The following is a 19,043-nucleotide window of genomic DNA, read 5'->3' as shown; positions in this document are numbered from 1 at the left end:
CACTGTCACCCTTTGTCCCCTCAGCTTGTGGAATAACATCACCTGATCTTCTCAAAGCTCCTTTCAACCCAAAGACCTCTTCCAGCAGTACATAAGAATCTCTTCATCCCATCTAAAATCAAGTGAATTGAGCAATTACTTTGTGATTCTTAGAAAGGCAGGAGCTCTTTAAGAGAGCCAACAGTTTGTGACTGAAAAGGAGGGAGAACTGAGTTTCCAACTGTAGCTGCATATGACAAGTAAACTGTGAGTGACAGAAACTGAGACTCAGTAGGGGAAGTAGTTGATTCAAGCTTTTGGGAAATAAAAACACTTCTTTGGGGAAACTCCTAACTTCCTGAGTTTAAGATCTAGGTTTTACAACTTACCTGAAACACATCATCTATCAACACTAAATTGGGGATTACTGAGCTAAGTGAACTGGAAGTGGATAATTTCTTGGAAATCTGATGTCATGACTTTAATTTCATTCCCTTTTCTGCTGAATCTCATAACTGAATTCTGATGATAAGAAAGATTTCACTGAAGGGGAACTCAAGAGGTCTTTTAATTATGAACTTTCATTCAGTATCTGTTGTACCTTATGTGAATGTACTTACCATTCCCAAGAGGAATTTGTCTGACAGTTTTCTATGAAAATCCCATAGATGATGGAGTTTCCACAGACCTGGATGACAATATTTTAGATGTTCAAACAAAATTTTCCTATCATGTTTCCTACTGTAATTTCATATCTGCAATGTGTATGAACTGTGTGGCATGTGCTAATGAACATCACACCTATAGTATGTCCTGTGTGTAAAAGCATGTGAGCTGCCCTGTTTCCCAAATCACACTTTCAGAGCTCTGTGTTTCAGAGAGGTGTCAGGCTTTCTGCACAGTACTGGCTCATATTAAATTGCTTCTTGTTTATACTTAGCTCTTAAGCTAAGTGTAAACATAAGGGTATGCCAGAAACTGCTCTTGTTTCTTGGGAGACCTAGCCGAGTTATGGTTGTTTCTGTAAGAGGCTTAATGATACAATGAAATAGGTATTGAAAAGGCTAACTTCAATATAAAAACATAAGGTATTTTGTTTTAGTGAGAGAAAAACCTAGGTAACTTTGTAGTACACCAGCGTGAGTTTGGAAATGTTCTAAAGTGTGTAGCTGAGATCTTGCCCATCTTTTAAGAAAGGTAGCAAGTACAGTCTGGGTTATAGGCTAATCAGCTGGCCTTTGGCCTCCAAAAAGCTGTTGACCATATCCTGATGGGAGCTCTTTCTGAGCACATAAAGTACCAGAAAGTAATTTGAAGAAGACAGCATGGATTTACCAGGCTCAAATTTGTGCCTTCTAGGGTGGAATGACTGATGTGGATGAAGGGAGAGGATTTTGTCGTTTGCAGAATGTGTCATTTATCACAGCCTTCTACACACTGCTCCATAGCATCCTGATAGCCAAACTGGAGATACATAGACTAGGAGGTATTCTACAAGGCAGTTGATGAGATATGATTTAGAAATGCATGCGGAAATGTGCATGAAATACACATGAAAGTATTAAATGTGACACACTGCCTTTCTCACAAGTGGTTAGTAACATTTGTCCTTTGCTTTCTGTCTGCTGTGTCAGAGAAATTTAAGGACAAATAAGGGCTTTGTTTTATTAGAATAATCACTTGATTACTAGTATGAAAGTGAGTTAAAGGAGAATATATGTTGATTTTATTCTTGAAATATATGATATTCCTATTGGATTTGTTACATTTCTTGCATCCAGAGAGCTGTTTATTGCTTTTCTTTTTAGTTACTTTTTGATGAGGTAATCAACAAATATGTCGTAAGTGGACTTACACTATGATTTGAGATATTAAATAGCAGCAGCAATCCAGCTTCAGAAGTCCCTTTTTTATGAAGATAAAATCATAGATAAAGAAGACATTTTCTTTCTTCACTTAAATATATGAATTTTAAAAATGCTGAAAAATGACAGTGAGAGAAGAAAATTCAGTACTTCAGAAATATATTTTGAGGATTTTATTTCTTGGATTATTGTTTCTTATCTTTCCCGGACAGTTCATGCATGAACTCTGTTTTATTCCAGGGTGAGTTCTACTTGAAGGTTTCAAGAGCTAAGCCAGCCAGCCCTTTCATGCTGATTTCTCCATCTTTTTTAAACTAAGAAAATAAAAAAAATATCCAGATCCATTTTTGCACGTGTCCTGATCCAGTGGGTAGTTAACTAATTCAGTTAAATACACATTGAACTTTAAATGCAGTTATAATCACACTGATTCATTATGATTATTCATATGCCTAAAAGAGAGATAAACAGGACTAAACATATTGCTAAATCAGGTGTGTCATCTGTCTCAAAGTTTTAAGCTGCTGTTTCAGTTGGGAGAACTTTGGGAATGGCAGTGTCCCAGAAATACTTGATATTGCTGTACACACAGATCTGGGTTGGCCTGCTGGAATTTTACTGATTCAACAACAGCTGAAGGCTTTTAATAGGCAAAGGAAGGAGGTCAACCATCTCCAAACGCTTTGGTTGTTCATCACTTCTTACAGCTCAATGAAAAGTGTATGTTGTATTTTAGTTTTGGCAGTTGGACTAGCACAAAGAAATTTTTTGTTTTTTAGAGTAGAAATAAGTTCAAAAATATTTTTACTTATTTAGTATTTTGATGTGGAACATGGAAAGTTCATTATCAAATCAGGCCCTCAGTCTTATAATATGATGACATTTATCTTCTCTAGATACAGTCAGAATTTTTAACATGAAACTATTTGTTCATGGTGGGGAGATAGCAGGTGGCAGTGAAAATGAAATGAGGTTTACTTTGGGTAATATTTCAAGTACAAAAGAGGAAATTCAACTGAAGAATAAAAACTTTAACTTATAATCTGTCCACCATGGACAGGTGTTTTCCTCTGTTCTGTTTTGTTTGTTGAGGAAAAGGAGTGCTAAATACTTGTCATTACATTTGTGGTTTATCAGCCAAATCTTTGTCTTTGCGAAGCACCTAGAGAAAGCAAGATTAACTGATTTCTAAGGGCAAAATAAAAACATAGATATGAGGTATGATATGTCATTGAAATTTCCTGGGAATGCTGGTAGCTGATCAGGGAATTTCACATAGTATTCTTTCCTGAAAGTAAATCAAGAAAGTCAATGAAATTGAATTTAGCAGATAATTTTTGACCTCTGGAGATGGAAAAGACTCAAGAAATTGTTGTCTTTTCCAAACGGACATAATTGGTCCTCAACCCAGGAAATAAAAAAGATTAACTAAAGAGCCAAATGTGCTAGCTATGTGACAGCTGCATAGCTGAATGTTCCCAGCCAAATCCTCTTTCTTTTCTTTGGACAAAATGTGATTTTGGCTATGTGGGACTTTGGAAAGCTTGATGTTGAAGAGGCATAGCAGCTCTGACAGAGAGCTGGATTTCTGCAATAGTGAAAGGCTACACAGGTGACCCTTAGGTGTTCTCTAACTTTTTGGTCCTAGAGGCACTGTTGCTCCTGCAGAAGTGGTAGGTCTAGTGAGAAGCTGAGTAGACAGCTCAATTCATTTTTTTTCCATGAAAGTTTTTTGCGTTGCACAAGCAACAGAAGCGACTATTCCTCCTGCCATGCTTAAAAAGCTCTGAATCTTCATACACACATCAGTCATGAACTGACAGGAAAGAGCCCAAAGGATGAAGGGGAGGATGCTAGAGCATTTAGTCACTTGTATCTTTGCTGTCAGCAGAAGAGGAAAAGCTGGAAATACTCATAAGTGATTCTTTCTAAAAAGAAACCTGGTTTAACTTCTTGGAGAGACAGGCACACTAGGTATGCCTGTGCACCTCAAGAAACCTCATTTTTTTTGTCACTACCCATCCCAGAAGTAAGGAACTCTTATTTATCCTTGTTTCACTGACCTAAGACAAAAAAGTCTCAGTGATTTGACCAGTGATGCCCAAGGAAATTTATGATAGAGTGAACAGTTAAACCCAGCATCCATATCCCAGACTATCTTGTTTACCTGTAAACAATTGTTTCTTAGTGAATTGATTAACAGGCAGAGTTCTGTTTAGCAGCCATAAAGCTGCCAGCTTAAACAAGTTAATTACAGGGACAGAGCTCCACCTGCTTTTTTCATGCCAGACATTACAAACTCTAGTAAATAGAATAAACATGTATATCTACAATTACATCCACTGATAGTGTTTTGCAAAGCGATCCAGTTCAATTTGTCTTGAGTCAGGAATGTATCTGCTTGTTAGAGGACTTGCTCTTCACCACACCCTGTTTGCTACTGTCATAAATGTGTGACACACAAGAACAAGGTGAGAATGAGCTGAATTTCCTCTCTCTGACCTCCTAACAACATCTAACATGGGATAAAGGTTAATTAAAATCACTGCCACTTGACTGAAGTCAGTATGTAGCAGCTTCTCTAGTTAATGTTAAAACCATCAGATAAAAAAACAAACAACACTGGAGATCGGAGTTAGTAATCCACATGTGGTGGGGGTACATTTTACTTCTGAGAAAGGAAAGTAAAAAACCAAAGGACAGGAAGAAAGATTCTGTTAATTTCAAGTCTGTGACAGTGGTTGTAAAATCTCTGTGTATGTATCAGCTGAACTGTGGGGTGACCAGTGGGAAGCTGATGTGAGGTTTGCTTGTGTAGTATCCCAGTACTTTGAGCACTGGGATCTTGCTTGAAGAAGCACACAAACATCCCAGTTCTTATTAAAATCAATTGTCCAGGAGGGGAAGATGGCACCTTGTAACAAAATGCCAAAGCTGGAGAAAGATGAGGAAGGAATAGCTAATGCAAACCAAAAACCAAACCGATGGCTGTTTGCTACAGGGAGAGAATTTCCCATTCAAATCACTGCAGATAATTTTACCTCAGCTCTGAGCTGTTGATCGTTAAGTAGAACAAAGTGACTTCAGTAGAAGATTAAATATCAGATTACGTCTTGATATGAGAATTATTGCAATGTTATCAGGATCACTGTGTACATTAACTCATGCTGCTGGCGAATGTTTGCACAGTAGTCAGACTTCTCCCTCACGGGCTTCACAGATTTAAACCTCTCTTATTCTTAGCCTTCCTCACAATTCCTACTGAAATATATAACATATAATTCTGGAAAGCATTTTGAAATACAAAATTAAGCCTAAATTATGCAAATCAATTAAAATTAAAGACCCCTGTCATTTTGCAAAGCTAGTAATTAAGGCTTCTTCTTCTTTTTTCTCCTCCAGACTTTGAAAATCTGTGCAAAAGTTTCAGTCAGTGGGGATCCAAGGGCTTTCAGGCAAACAGAAATCCTTAGGAAGGAGCACTTAATGTAGTTTCTTCTCCATCCTCCTTTCCCGTCCCAGAAGAGACAGACCCATTCAGAACTGCATTCATCAGCTCTGGAATGAAACTGGTGGTGGTAGTTAACTGTTCTAGAGCTGTAAGAGAGGAATGGTACTGTTCTCCTTGCTGCAGGATGTGGCTATGTTTCACTCACCCGAGATATTGAGACCCTGGGAGTTTTATGAAAGCCGAAGATATTTTGCTATGATGACAACTTCTGAAAAAAGAAAATGTTCTCACAGATATGTAAAAACCAGTTTGCATGTCTCCAAGAAGAGTTAAGGAGTGATTTCAGGTTTATGTATGCTTGTTTACTCCTGCTCTTTCTCTGAAGAGATCAATTCGGACTTTTAACAAGGTGGACTTTGAATTAGAAATCACAAGATTATTTTCTATAGTGCTTCAGAAAGGAAAAAAAAAGGAAACTCCAACATGTATGGAGAAATGACAAGTCGCAGTTGTCTAAAGCCTTAGGAGTTTGAGGGCTAAGTCTAGTTTGCTTGTGAAAAGTTGTCACAAACATATGGTTAAAGAACTACAAATTATTTAAGGTGGCAAGAATGTCAGCACCATTATAGTCTTGAGAGGTAAATGGCTGCATATCCATTTTGGGATATAGTCAACGTGCAAATTCTTCTGAACAGAATCAAGAATTTAACAAAGTTACTGATTCAGGATGGGGCTTAACTTACAGGTTTGGTAGCTTTTCCATCTCTGTTTCCACAATTTGTTGCTTATTCAAAAATCTCTCTATATTCACATTATGTCCTTTCCACTGCAAAGTCTGAGTGTTTCATAAGAGTGTGTCAGTCTCAGTTTATTCTTCTTAATGTCCAATCACATCCGCTCAATTCTCTTGTATTTGTTTCTTCTCTTCTTTGACAGTCCAACAGATATTTTTTTTTCTCCCTCTCTTTGTCAGCTTCTATGTTTGGGATTATTCTGATCTTATAGTGCCTTAGTCCAAGATTCTTTACAGGCACGCATTGAGATTTTTATTCGTAATGTGTTCTTAGCCTTTCTGGTCCCTCTTCATGAGGCCAGACCTGGGTGTTGACACCTTCACAGTAAATTAAATCTATTAAAGTTGGGTATTGATGCTCTGTCAAAAGAACAATTGTTTCCTGGAAAGGAATTTATCCTGAACTACAGCATTTGAAGGTTTTGGGAGGGCTTCCTGTAATACTTTTTATCATAAATCACCTTTTTTTTTTTTTCCTAGTTCTCCTTTTTTACCTCTGGTCAATAGGTATTTATTTAAATGGAAATTAAATCAGATTCTGCCTCCTCTCTGTTGGCTGCCTCACAAAAGCAACTCTGTCAAAATTCATTTGGCAACCCAAACTATCCCCTATGTGGTCATCATCAGAGCTACTCAAATTTGCTTTTAAGCCTGCAAAATGAAAACATGGAATATATTACTTTTTCAAAAAAACCTCCCAAACATTATCTTGGATCTGGTTTCTACTCTTAAATCCTGCCTTATTCACATACATAGAAAACATGTTGTTCCACTGAAAACTCATGTACTTAGTGCACCATGTGTGCTGCATAGGTAACCAGATTTAAATGGAAAACATAAATTACTTGATCAACCACAGAAGACTTTAATAAATCTGGGTTCAACTCTGACTTGGCAATAGATTTCGTTTTGTGGCCTTGGATGACTCCCTTGCTTTGTCAACTTCTACTCCTCTGCAAGAGACAGTTTTGTTGCCAAAGGTTTGCTACCTTCCCACAGCATTGTAAATAAAAAGCACCACTGAAAAAGAGACTTTGAGGTATTTCTGTGAGCAGTGACTATCTAATTAGGCAGAGAGGTGAAGTTAATATTAATTTGCCATTAATCAATGGCATACTGATACTTCTAGAAATCTCAGTGCCTGTAATCCAGCATAGCTCATAAAAAAAAGATTAAAGTCCCACAGTGAATCATGGAGAGCCTGTGCTTCTTTATCCTGCTTATTTCTAAGAGTCATCCTTCTCATCACTGCATGATTTAAAAGAAAAATTGGCACACATGGTGGTTGGTTCAGATAAAGGTATGCTAATCACTGACTGGTTTCAGTTTGTAAAAGCTGTTAGAAATTTCATCCCTGGTATGTGGCTTTGGAAATGAGGATGATTTAATTGCAGGTGGGGCACAGAAACTCTAATGAAAGCAAACCACATTCTTAGGTAACAAAGGACAAATTACAAAGGATTTTTTTTTCTTTTTTCCAGTGGAAGATGAGGTCATAGTTAGGAGAAAAATGGCTCTGAGAGATAGATGTCTGCAGTAATAGACTGGGGGCTTATCAGAGTGCCAAGCTGCAGCAATGGGGATTTTTGAAGTAAGTGTATGGTTGAGATGCTTGTCCAAATGCTGAGTGAGAAAGCAACCTCTTGTTGAATAACGTCAGTACAATTTTAAGTGAAATAAATCTAGCTCTGGTTAGAAGCTAGAACTTCAGGTTTTCCCTGTGAAAACAGTTCTCCAGTTCTTTTGATGAGGACTACGACAGGAGCATCTAAAAATAGTGGAGTAAGATGAGAAGTAAAAGGGCAAAACATCCCTTGAGTACGGAACTTCTAATATGTCTTGGGTTTCTGTCCTTTTAAGATGGGGATGGTTTCTTACACTCTTTAAAGCACACTGTCAACAGAAATGAACCACTATCACTTTTATGATTAATCCTATAAAGATCCATTAAGAAACAGGCTAAAGTGACAATCTTAGTCTCCTATTTAAAATTTGCGTGCAAATGCTATTGTGCCTGTACGTGTGCATATAAATATTATTATTCTTGGGCTGATTTGCAGTTTATTGCATGGAAAAAGCTAACACACAAATGTTACTGACATTTACTAAACTTTCTTCACAGAGATAAGGAAGTTCTTATTTCACCCTTGACTGAGAGAAGCTCTTTATTCCATCAGCCTCACTGATTTTATGCTGAAATTCCACAGGCCAGTTGTATCCTCAGCAGACATCAGCCTGACCTGCTCCATTGCATCCCCAAAGCGCTGTCAAACTGATGGCTGTTACTGAGTTTCTGAAAAATTCGAAAATATGCTCCTGGAGATTATTGTAATTTATGTGGGCTGCACTTTCTAATCCCTGTCTAATCCCAGATGAGAAGTTGCTCTTTCCAAGGTACATCCCTTACATCACACTGTGCCTGGGAGCCATCTGCTGTTGATGGCTGGGATGCCCAGTTGACACCTTTACATTTCCACTTTAAAGAGACAGCATTAGCCTGCGATTTCACCTGAGTTTTCTTTCCTGTTTGTCATGTCAGCTGTGGCCTTCCCCATTTCATCTCCACATGCCTTTGTCTTTAGCTACTTCTAAATGGGCATAAAATACTGGCTTTGCTCGTAAAATGCACTCAGTGCTACAGATGAAAATATTTTGTTGCTTTCTACGTGGTTATTTTGCAATTGGTTGCTTTTTGTTTAATATTTTTGTCTCTATTAAGTGAACATGATTTCTGATATTATCTTTGTATCTTCCTTTTGATTCTGGAGAACCTCTTTCACTCAGTAAATTATTTCCTGCTCTTCAAGGAGGTGTTAGTGTACCAGAGACTAAATGCACATTTGGGCGTGCATGCATCTGAAAAAAGGCTGTGAGTGCTTACTGCACCAGACTTGAAGCAATAAGCTTCAAACCTCTTCTCCAAACCAAACCAAATTCAAGGAAGAGAGAGAGAGGAAGGGTGATACCTTATTTTAAGGTGACATTCTTTATGTCTGCGCCTGTAAAGACATCTGAACATGGAACTGCTCAGAAGCCATTTCTGTAACTGTACAAGCTTTGCTTAACTTGTAACCAGGAAGATCAACACTTGAACTTTAATTTATGATACTCTTTGAGTTAGTGTCACTAGTGAGGTCTTAATTTTAAGGTAATTTAGAAAATTTTTCTAAAATGTTGTGATTTCTGGATGCATTTACAGTCTTTAAAATAACTACATTGCAGGAAAGAAAAAGACAAAGCCTTTACAAAAGGACAAGCTGCTAAATCAGTCACTTCAACAATTAGGAGATTATAAAATTTAACTTTTTCAAAGGTGTCTAACTTACCCAGTGCCAGATGAATTTTCTTGGGGGCGACAAAAACCCCATTCTGTAGTAATTCAAAACTGTAAATTTTAAAGTTTTATTCCAAATCAAGGGGTAGGAATGGAACTTCTTCTGAAATCTTATGAGAAATTACCAACATATTTTAACCTGTGTTTTAGAATAATTCTCGGCTGAAATAATTAAAGTGTAAACTGTGATCCACATAGGAAGTGAAACATAGATTTAGAAGAAACATAAAGATTTTAGTTATAGGCTAGCTGTGTTGAAATTAGTTAGAATAGGAAGGAATTTGGGCCCAGGTAGAGTTAATTAAAATAGTTAGGAGAGCTGGACCTCAAATGGGTTTTAAGATGTTAGTAACTGATTACCAAATAACTGATGATCTGTCATTTTTATGTTTGTTTAGCTGTGCTTAGAACGAGGAACAGAAACATTGATAAGCTGGTGTATAGAATAAAGACAATTGCCAATTTCCTCCCTTTGTGGGAGCCCATCCAAAAGTCACGCAAGAAGAAACTTAGAGGTCACTAAAGTAATTAGAATTGTTAAAACTCAGAAAGGCATAAAGGTCAGAGTGAGGAAGATGAGTTACTTCATCTTCCTTAGGACCACTGACCCAATTCAAGACCACCGACTCCATTCAGATCACACGCTACGCATGCTTAATGACATGTAAGCTCATTTCAGGTGTTAATGTTATGAATATGCATTTGTATTTTGGATATTCATAATTTTTGTTAATAAAAAGCTTTGTGTTTGCTTGGATCGGGACCCTGCATCTTAGGGAGCTATCCCGCACAGTGCCTGGCGCCAAATAAAACATACACTTTCTAACTCTAAACTGTTAGAGAGTCTTTGTCCGTCTCAGTTGGATATCGATATTAGATCGATATTCAGATTTTTGGTAAATCAGAAGTTCAGACCATAGTCAAAGTAAAAAATTAATATTCAAACCCTGGAAATTTCTTTCCTGGGAAATTATTCAATTTTGAAATTCCATCTTCTCTCCCAGTGATAGTAAATGTTTCTACTCTAAGGTTCAGATTAAAAGCAAATTATAAAATATTTTGTTTTAGAAATATTTAGATGATGTTACTGAAACCTTAATTTTGATAACATTCCAGTTGTCCCTTTCCATTTTATCATTGAAAATGTTGTGTATTTCTATTTCTCTTGACACTAATCCATCCCCGCACAGGGAAGATATGTTAGCTTTCTTATGCTCACAGACATAGCTGATATCCCTTTAGAAGCTCTTATTGTTGTCCTTCATGTTCCTCATCAGATTAAATCCTAGTTGTGCTTTGGCTTTCCTGATCCCAACCATCCCTGCATGCTCTGACAGAGCCATGACATTCCTGTCAGGGCATCTGACTCTGCTTCCACCTTCTGTACCTTTCCATTTCATGTTTCAGTTTAGTCAGGAGCTGCTTGCTCATCCGTGGTGGTCTCCAGCCACCTGTGCTCCATTTGCTGCTCATTGGGATGGACCATTCTTGAGCTTGGAGGAACTGATCCTTGAAGACCATCCAGCACTCCTGGACCTTTCTTCTCTCTAGGACAGTCTCCATGGTATTCTTCCCGCAGGACCCTGAATAGGCCAAAGTCTGCTCTCCTGAGGAGAACCAGCATATAGTTAGATTTTTGCTATTAACACTGTTTTTAAACATAAAATCTTGTCTGGAATGTATTCTTTATAGTCAATCAAACAATACATTTCCCTATTCAAAAAATGTTAATTTGCGCATTATGTTGGGGAAATGTTTTTGTTTTGCATATCATTATAATTATAAAAATAAATTTGGCAAGGTAAAATTGCAGGTGTTAGATTATGTGGTTCAGGTGAAACAACCCAGTAGTTTCCATCAAATATGGACTGAGAAATATTTTTATTTATCTAGAAACTCTTTTTGACTTATAAAAATTTCAGTTAAATTTTATTGCCTGTATCTGTTAGCTACATCTTTTTCTTCACATAAATACATTTCTTTGGCGTCTGATGGAATGGAATCCAGTTATAGGTGGATGGAATTTGAATGGATTTGGATGGAATTCCACAGCAACTGTCAGGTTAGATGATTCTGTAACAAATATCTGAGCCAATTTTTTTTTCAATTGTGGCGATCTGTTTACCCATTCCTTTTCTAATCCCACATTGTTCCCACCCCGTTCCTTGTCCTTATCCCTGGCCACTCCCTCGGGCTCTCCCTATTGTTTCCTGTACCCCAACTCCACCTACGTACCGCCCCTGAGCCCCTGAGAAAAAGCCCCTGCACCTGGATCACGAGGTCTCTCTGCCTCTGGGGGTTGCCGGGATGAGATGTGATTAAAAGTCTTCTTAAACCCTCATGCGAGACCCTTCTCACCTCCTTTGCCATCACTGGTGGTAAGGGTGACAGCTGCTGGAGCAAATCCGCGGAGCCGTCTGAAATGGACTGCGGGAGGGCGACAATGGTCATGCTGTCCTAAGCAGCTCTGCTGAGCTCTCAGGGAAAGCTGCAGCTTGCTAAACCAAACCTAGCACTACAACATTCAACCTCTCCAAACTTGGAAGCCTAGGAAACAAGGTTCAGAAAGGTTTTGTATCAAAAATCTTTTATCATTATGGCTGCCATCTTTCCCAGTGCCTCTTGTCATTTGCAGAGAGATTATGCCTGATGTGGAATCTCCTGCAGAAGTCAAACAAAAAGTCAGGCTGCAAGGTATGTGAGGAAAGGTAAGAAATTCAAAAAATCAAAGGGAAGGTGAGCATGGGGCCAGGCATGAAAGAGAATGGAAATACCACTAGACGTGTCTATTGAGGTGGTCGAAGGTAACTAAGCAAATTAATTGGAATATACTATCAGTGGGCTATGTATTTTCTTAGAAATGCTGCTATTTTACCCTTTTGCCCCTTTAGACTGATTAAGTGATAATCACATTTCTGGTTCTTATGCTGGAAACTGGGAATAGAAGAAAATGTGTCAGAAATGAGGATAGAAAGAAAGGAAGTGGAGATAAAGACTCCTTATGAAGGCTAAACTTTGAGGAAAAGCAGAGTCAATAATTCTGTAGACATTAAAAAAAATATATATATATTTGAGGCATTTCTTTTTATACAGTTTTTGTTACATTGTTGTGTCCCTGCCTTTTTTTTTTAATTAGCCTATTTAACATGATAAATACAACTTGGAGGTATCTATAAAAACTCTTCTGTTATGAGGTATTATTTCTTCTTGAAAAATTGTATGAGATCTTGGACTCAGAAGAGGAGATCGTGTTCAGTGGCTGAATTATCTGAACTGTCTTTATTAAAGCACGGCCAGCAGGACCAGGGCAGCGATTATCCCCCTGTGGTCACCATTGTTGAGGCCACACCTCAAGTTCTCTGTCCAGTTCTGGGTCCTTCACTTTAAAAAGGATGAGCATGCCCAGTGAAGGACAACAAGGCTTGTGAAAGGTCTCAAAAACATGTCATGTGAGGAAGAGCTGGGGGAGCTGGGTTTACTTAGTCATGAGGAGAGGAGGCTCGGGGGGGACCTCATCACTCTCTACAACTCCCTGGAATGAGGGTATAGTGAGGTGGGGGCTGGTCCCTTCTATTGTGCCTGCAGTAAGAGAACCAGAGGAAATGGCCTTAAACTGAGACAAGGGAGACTCAGATCAGATACTAGGAGAAAAAAATTTCACAATTAGGGTGGTCAGGCATTGGAAAGGGTTGCTCAGGGAGGTGGTGGTGTCACCATCCCTAGAGGTGCCTAAGAGGCCCCTGGATCTGGCACCGGATGATGTGGTTTTAGAGATTTGGGGGTTACAGGGGTAGAGCTGGGTTGATGGTTGGATTGGATGATCTTAAAGGTCTCTTCCAACATTGATGATTCTATGATCTATGATGCTGGCAGGGTGGGGCATCCCCAACATCCTGGGCAACCTATTCCACTGTCTCACCACCCTCAATCACCTCTCTCAACCTTATGTGAGACATTATCCTTACTCAGCTGTGTCTATGACTATAGGTCAAATACTGACATCGCAAACCAACACAATAACTCAACATGTCCTATTCCTTGATAATCTCTGGATGATAATGTAATAATTTTGGTTTCCAAGAGATGTCTTACTTTATTTACTCCTTTCCACTTTGTGATGTATACTTAGCCAAAGTCAATATCTATGATCAGGAGATGACTGGATATTTGACATCCCTTTGTCTACAGAATTGTCTTTCTACTGCTTAATATATTCAGTGGCACATTTCATATATGGCATATTTCTTCCACAGATACAGTGGTTTATGCATGTGTCTGGGAATTGTGTTTCCCTTTGATTTATTAACTAAGCGCAAAGGCTTTGTCCTGTTATTGCTATCTTTATTCACACAAGTCTTGGCACGTTTCAGCAATTCCAGCTACAGCTCATTTAGGGCTGCTTTCTTTTGAGCCTTGTTTGTTTCACCTAATTACTTTTGCAATAACTATTTTTAGGTTTTTGACATTCATGTGTACTGGGGTAGTTTATTCTTTATGTGTTTTTATATCCTGGGTTGGTCTCCTAAGTGCATCTCCTCAGCTGTGCATTTAGTTTGTTCTTGAGTAATTACAGGAGACCTTCCTGAGAGGAATGAAAACATAAACGTATGGGTGGCATGTGAGTGGCATCTGAATGATGTGAGTGACTAGAATATACCTGTAAGGGTGGTAAACCCAGGTGAACATCTGTATGTTCAGATCTTGCTGCTATAATTCTCACTCCTGCATCATATCAAGAGATTGGACTGGAGGATGCCTTGAGTTTTATTGTAAGCCTACTTTTTGTCACTGTCAATAATTTGCCAAAATTTAAGACAAACAACCATCATGAAAAGCTGATTTCACAGCTTGCTTTCCTAATGGCCATATAAAATGAATTCTTCTACTGGCTCTTAGATCCATCACTGTTGATTTTCAGTTCTCCGAACTCCTCACATGTGTCTCTAGTTAAGAGAATAAAGCAACTAGGGAACCAATTAATGATATTCACAGCCAGCCAAAGCCCAGAACTGTTTTCTCACAGCTCCGTTGAAGTGCCAGTGATGGCACCACACTTAGATTGTGTAGGTTTTGTTTGTTAATGTCAGTAAAGCCCTCCAAGAATCCTGTGCAATGAATGACAGATATGATATCTGAAGGCAGATATAAAACATTTTGTGCCTTAGCAACATGACATGGGATCTGGATTCTGAGCCCAGCTTACTCCAATAAAGTTCAGGGTTTTCGTAGTCAGGCATAGATTCAGGCTTGTCTTTCTCATCAAGAGAATACCAGGGAAATACCATTTACTATGCGTGGGCCTTGTTTCTCCTGCAAACCCACAGTCACTTCAAAGTTTGCTGCCTTTTGGTGGAAAAGTTAGGTAATTAAAACATTAATGAACCCTTAGACAGTGCTTTTGTGTGTTTGTATATTTTGCACACAGTCACAAAGAGCATCAACATACTGTCTTGAGAACATGATACTCCAGATAGCCAAGCACACAGCTCTTATCAGCTCAATTGTTGGTTTGAACCTGCATCCCACTAAATGCTATTTGTATATTGACTGTACTTCTTAGAGGACTATTTCTTTTGTATTTGCTGTAGCTTCCACTATCTCTTAGACATTTTTCAAATATGAAAGATGTTCCCCTAAAGAACATCTAGTATAAAGGATGAAATTGTCAATAAGTAGAGCCTGGTGGCTGCCAATATCCCTGAGTGCTCAAGAGGGAGAATGACTTTGGTGCTGCAATGGACAGATGCAGAGAGCAGCAAAGCCCCCATGCGGAAACAGCATCATTTGTCTGTCTGCTTGTCAGCTTTCTGGTAAGTGGAAATCAAATGCTTTTATCACCTGAATGTACATGTGAAGTTGGTAATGTTTGCAACTAATTAAAAATATTGTCAACAATTTTCTAGTGGTAGCTCAGACTGACAATTATGGCCAGAGGCCTCTTACACAATGTGCCAGGCAAAGAGAAAAATGGAATAGTCAGAGAAAGAAGCTGCTAGAAAAGGATTTCTGCAGGTGATTAACCTAATGAGCATGAGGATTTTCATATAAACTGTCATCTTATTCTGGTGCTAGTACTTGGAGCTCATGACTCTGATTCTTGCAATTCTGCTCCTGGCTTTCATACGTGTGCTTGTATTTCTTTAATGTTGGGCAACATTTTTGGTTTTGTTTGATTTTTTTTTTTGGCTTGGCTGACTTCTTTGCAAATTACAGTAGTATTCACTTACCTTACAGAGTTACTGTAAACCTTAATTAAGCTCCCCCTGAGCAGCTTGGAGAGGGCTGGACAAAAGCTGCTGTCGAGGTGACAGCAATTTTCTGGGACCAAGCAGTGTTGAGCAGCATGGGGTCTTTAATATCCCAGCTCTTACCTGCTGCTGTGTCAGACAAAAGGATGAGGTATTAGTTTGGTAGATTAAGAGGTAGCTAGAAAAACTAGACACTTTTTCAGATTTTTTTTTTTATAAATAGGAGCTTGACAAAATTGATTTGTTGAGTTGTAACTATGCATGCATTTAGCTATAGCTGGAAGATTCAAGCTTCATTAAAAGAATAATTAAAGAGAAAGAGACCATTCAAAAACTAATGAGAGCATTTCCCTTTGTCCTTTCTAGAAGTGAACTATTTTCTTTTATGAATGCCAGCCTGTTTTGTTACAACAAACTAAAAAGTATGCCTTCACTTTTCAGTTTGAACCAACATTTTTCATTTTAACATTAACATTGTACACCACAAACATAAGTCAAAACTATCAGTTGCAAGTCTACAAGGACTTTAAATGAATGTCAGACCCTTGTGATCTCAGAGCGTGAGAGAGGCTTCACTCCAAGATTTATACACCCTTCCCAGCAGGTGGAAATAAAACTAACCTCACAAGGGGTAGTTTTAGTACCCTAAATGAACTTGAGATAAGCAGCAGTTGAGGGAAGCTAAATCAGTGGTTACATGTCCATGTTAATCTTCAGCAGCTCCAAAACAAGCAGACTCTGCTTCATCCCCATCCCCACTGCCAGTGCTGGGTGTCACTGTCACCTTTGCTCTTGTGCCTCAGTTAGCAACGTTCAGCCTCGTGGTGATCAGAGCGGGGAAGAGCTTCACTGACCTTTGTTTTTCATTTGCAGGTTTGGATTTCACTTGAATCCACTGCTTTGCGTGGTTTTCTATCTGGCTGGATGAAGAGAGGAGGTTGGATCAGTTGGCAACAGTCACATTCTCCTTTTCAGCAAATCCCTGAAGCAGTGATGGCCTAAAAGGTCAGTAAAACCATCAAGTAAAATACTTCCAAATTGAGTTCTACATCAAAGACATTCAGGAACAAAGATTGGAATGTCATGGGGCACAGTAGATTTGGGTTATATTTTGGGTGTGGTAATTCATAAATAACATGCTATCCCCTGCAAGCTCTGCAAGTTAATTCAGGATTGCTAACATGGGTTTCTGTATAGAAGACACTCTTCCCTAATGCTTAGCATTGGCCATGGCATATAACTCTGGAGGGAGCCCAAAGAAGGCCCACAAAGATGGTGAGAGGGATGGTACCTTGCTCAGAGGGTGGTGAAGCACTGGAACAGGTTCCTCAGGGGGGCTGTGGATACTCCATCCCTGGAAGTGTTCAAGGCCAGGGTGGATGGGGCCCTGAACAGCCTGGGCTGGTGGGAGGTGTCCCTGCTCGTGGCATGGGGTAGGGACAAGATGATCTTTGGGTCCTTTCCAACCCAAAAAATTCTATGATTCTGTGATAACAATGGAAAAAGGATATGGATGCTGAGGATCTCCATCAGAGGTATAAAATGTACATTAAAAATAAGATCATTAAATTATTATCAATTAATGTATATATAATAGCTTGATAACATTACTCATTTCAACTGTTAATTTTATTTAAAAAATAAATAAATAAATGAATTTTATTTATTTGTTGTGGACTCCTCATCCTTCAAGATTTCAAGGCCAGGTTGGATGGGGATTTGAGTAACCATGGGGATCTGAATAAATCCATGGCAGGGTGTTTGGAACAAAATGATCTTTAAGGTCCCTTCCAAACCTAACCATTCTAGGGTTCTATGATTCTATTTACAATTGGGCTGGAGAAAAAAAAAATGGTACATTTTAGCATTCAGTTTTAAACAAAAATTAAAGATTTCAGAAATAAGCAATACTATGTCAGTCCTTCCAGCTCAACTGCCAAAGTATATGATGTTGAGGAAAACAACCAAAATTATAAGATTCTAAGCAATCATCCAAGGTTTTTTTTCCCTAAGTTGTGTTATGTCCAGTCCAGTCCCAATCTTGCAAAGTCACACTGTTTCTGGAGGAAATAACAAAACCTCCACCTTGCTTTTCAGAAAACTGTAATTGTGAGGATTTAGTATTATTTAGGATCAGTAGCAAAGCAAAGGAACAAAGTAATTGAATGTTCTGCTTGAAAACAGAGATTTAAATTCCTCTGTCCTTTATCTTGAGCCCTGTAAAGCTTATTGAATCATTGAGATACAAACTCTGGGTTTTTTGTTTTGTTAGATGCAGGTCTTTTGATTCTGCTGTGACAGGACAGTTTGTCCTAAAGTGAGAGGCAGATGTAGAAAGAGGAAAGACAAAATGGAAGCAATATGTCATTAAGTGAACAATTCCATAAAATTTAATGGAGATGTCAGAAAAGACAGAAAATATGGAGAAAATTAGTCATTGTCTAGCTAGATAATCAAAGTATCTCCTACTAAAGTAAAACACTTACTTTTCTGAAGAAGTGAAATTGGCTTCCAAATACTGAGAGCACCAAACACTCCTCTAATCAATTTAGAAGCCAACAAATAAGAATGACTGTATTACGAAAATCCAGTTGAAGCTGTAGAAATTGAATTATTAGAAATGTTTGTAGTTTAAAACTAGATTTTGAAAGGACCTCAAGCTTAAGTCAGCCTTCAGTTCATATCCCTTTTAGTAGGAGAACAGCATTTTGAAAAAGGCACACATCAGGTGTCTTTAATAGCTGTGAGGTGCTCTTTATGTGTGGTCTGTCCTTCACGGTAAGGGGTTATACAAAGAACCACTTCCCAAAGAGATGCTGGAAGGCACTGATACTTAGAGATGTGATTATGTCTTGCACAGCAAATTGTTCTTATTGGTCTTCCTGCTTGCACTGGGGGTGAAGCAGGCAGTGTTTAGCATCATTTGGAGGATGCAGAATATTTTCTTCTCTCTCTTCATACAGGCAGATGCCCTACGTGTGGAGTAAACCAAACTCCCCTTCTATCTACTTATCACTCCTGCACTTACTGACCTAGCTTCTGACATGGTGTTAGTCACACCATCCTACAGCTTTCCCAAATACCAGGCAGCAATTCTGATCACCTTCCTGTATCCACAGTGTGCTAAAGACAAAAAACCCAAAGCATGAAAGTGTTCAGCATTGATGTCTGGAAGCCCTCCTCATCCCTTCTTATTGTCTGAGCAGCAAGGTAAGAATGCAGCACACTGTAGCACCAGTAACTCAGGTAATTCTTTTTATAAGACTTGAGCACATGAAAAAGATTACATTCCTCATGTAAAAATACAGAAGTTAGTGAAGCCATCACAGAAAACAGGTTTATTGAGCTGCATCAATTTTGCAAGACTAGGTCC

General features: G+C 38.6%; 1 long non-coding RNA gene across 2 annotated transcripts in view; it reads left to right on the top strand.

The window, feature by feature from the left end:
* The first annotated feature begins 12,563 nt into the window (after positions 1 to 12,563).
* LOC108448640 overlaps positions 12,564 to 19,043 on the top strand; it is a 16,177-nt gene continuing 9,697 nt past the window's right edge. For both annotated transcript variants that reach the window (XR_001864603.1, XR_001864604.1), the window contains exons 1-3: positions 12,564 to 15,434; positions 16,544 to 16,675; positions 18,790 to 18,880. This is a non-coding gene — a long non-coding RNA (uncharacterized LOC108448640). The remainder of the gene's footprint in view (positions 15,435 to 16,543; positions 16,676 to 18,789; positions 18,881 to 19,043) is intronic.

The sequence above is a fragment of the Corvus brachyrhynchos genome, unplaced genomic scaffold, assembly GCF_000691975.1.
Source record: "Corvus brachyrhynchos isolate BGI_N302 unplaced genomic scaffold, ASM69197v1 scaffold188, whole genome shotgun sequence".
Lineage (NCBI taxonomy): Eukaryota > Metazoa > Chordata > Aves > Passeriformes > Corvidae > Corvus > Corvus brachyrhynchos.
The sequence above is the reverse complement of the archived record's forward strand: the minus strand, read 5'-3'. Positions and strand labels throughout refer to the sequence as shown.